The sequence below is a fragment of the Anopheles funestus genome (assembly GCF_943734845.2).
Source record: "Anopheles funestus chromosome X unlocalized genomic scaffold, idAnoFuneDA-416_04 X_unloc_53, whole genome shotgun sequence".
Lineage (NCBI taxonomy): Eukaryota > Metazoa > Arthropoda > Insecta > Diptera > Culicidae > Anopheles > Anopheles funestus.
In genome coordinates, this window is record NW_026045180.1 from 116142 (window position 1) to 117500 (window position 1359).

The 1359-nt window shown below is 49.6% G+C and overlaps 1 non-coding gene and 1 pseudogene across 1 annotated transcript; both read left to right on the forward strand.

The window, feature by feature from the left end:
- Nucleotides 1–414: 414 nt before the first annotated feature.
- On the forward strand, nucleotides 415–572 carry LOC125773797 (5.8S ribosomal RNA). The gene has a single exon (XR_007420379.1). It is a non-coding gene; the product is annotated as a 5.8S ribosomal RNA (ribosomal RNA).
- A 709-nt stretch (nucleotides 573–1281) lies between these two features.
- The window catches only part of LOC125773793 (large subunit ribosomal RNA), a 3660-nt pseudogene continuing 3582 nt past the window's right edge, over nucleotides 1282–1359 (forward strand).

The following is a 1359-nucleotide window of genomic DNA, read 5'->3' on the forward strand; positions in this document are numbered from 1 at the left end:
GCTCGATCCAATCCACGCACACGAGTTGCCTGATTAGCGACAGGTATACCGATGTGCAATACGTATCCGGCCATAGGCACGGAACGAACAGGAACTGTGGTGCAGACATACAAGGGCCATGGGGCGGTACGCAAAGGATACGGATGAGCGAGTATGCAGGCCCAATACTCAATAGCTCGATCCGATCCAAGCACATGAGTTGACTGCGGCGCCAGGTTAACCGATGTGCTAAGAGAGTTGTTCCTGGGCCTTCAAAGTGACTTCAAAACTATCTTAGCGAATGGTGGCCATGGGCGTAGACATGAGCCACAAGTCACAAGGCCTGGGACTATTGGGTAATAAAGACAACTTAGTCAGAAAGTTAGTCTTTGGACGTACCACCGGGATTGTGTTACATTGGGAACCTTACTATAAAACCCTAGGCAGGGGATCACTCGGCTCATGGATCGATGAAGACCGCAGCTAAATGCGCGTCACAATGTGAACTGCAGGACACATGAACACCGATAAGTTGAACGCATATTGCGCGTCGGACGATTAAACCCGGCCGATGCACACATTCTTGAGTGCCTATCAATTCCTTGATATACAACAAACCAAACTTCAGGGTGGAGCGTGCCACAATAGAACACTATGGCGAGCAGCCCGTCTAGTGTCGTGGGGGAAACACGCTTCCACACTGTGCATAATGGCGTGCTCGGGACCTTTGTTGGGACCGCAGGGCGCTGAAAGTAAAGGGGTGAACCGCATAAATCGCACGCACGTAAACGCGCACACACACAAATAGAGTGAGACGTATCGTAGGATACCGCTAAGAGTACGTTGTGAAACATGGGGAAATTCAATCGAAAACCTCTTTGATGTCCAAGAATTCGTTGACCGTATCCGTCGTAATACTGGATCAACGTGCTTGGGGGAAAACGTCAAAGGGTTTTATAATAGTGGTGCATGATTAACCCATCGATGCCCGAGGGGAACATGTTGTCCAATACAATAGTGGTGCAGTTGGCTCGACATGCTCGGGGGGAGACATCGTGGGTCCAAGTCGACCAAGTCGACCGGGAGTTGTTGTTGAGAGATCGAATCAAAACGATGCCGAGCGGAACTCGTTGTCCTTATTGGAGTGATATTCGGACAACGTGCTCGGGGGGGCCATCGTTGATTCAAAAATGACCGTAAATTGCCCAATCCGTGTGTGTGTGTGTGTGAAGTGTTGTTGCGTATATATCGGTTCGCTATGCCCCGGGTTCGAAACGAATGGAATGTGACTGATTTTGTTGTAGGCCTCAAGTGATGTGAGACAACCCCCAGAATTTAAGCATATTAATAAGGGGAGGAGAAGAAACCAACCGGGATTCC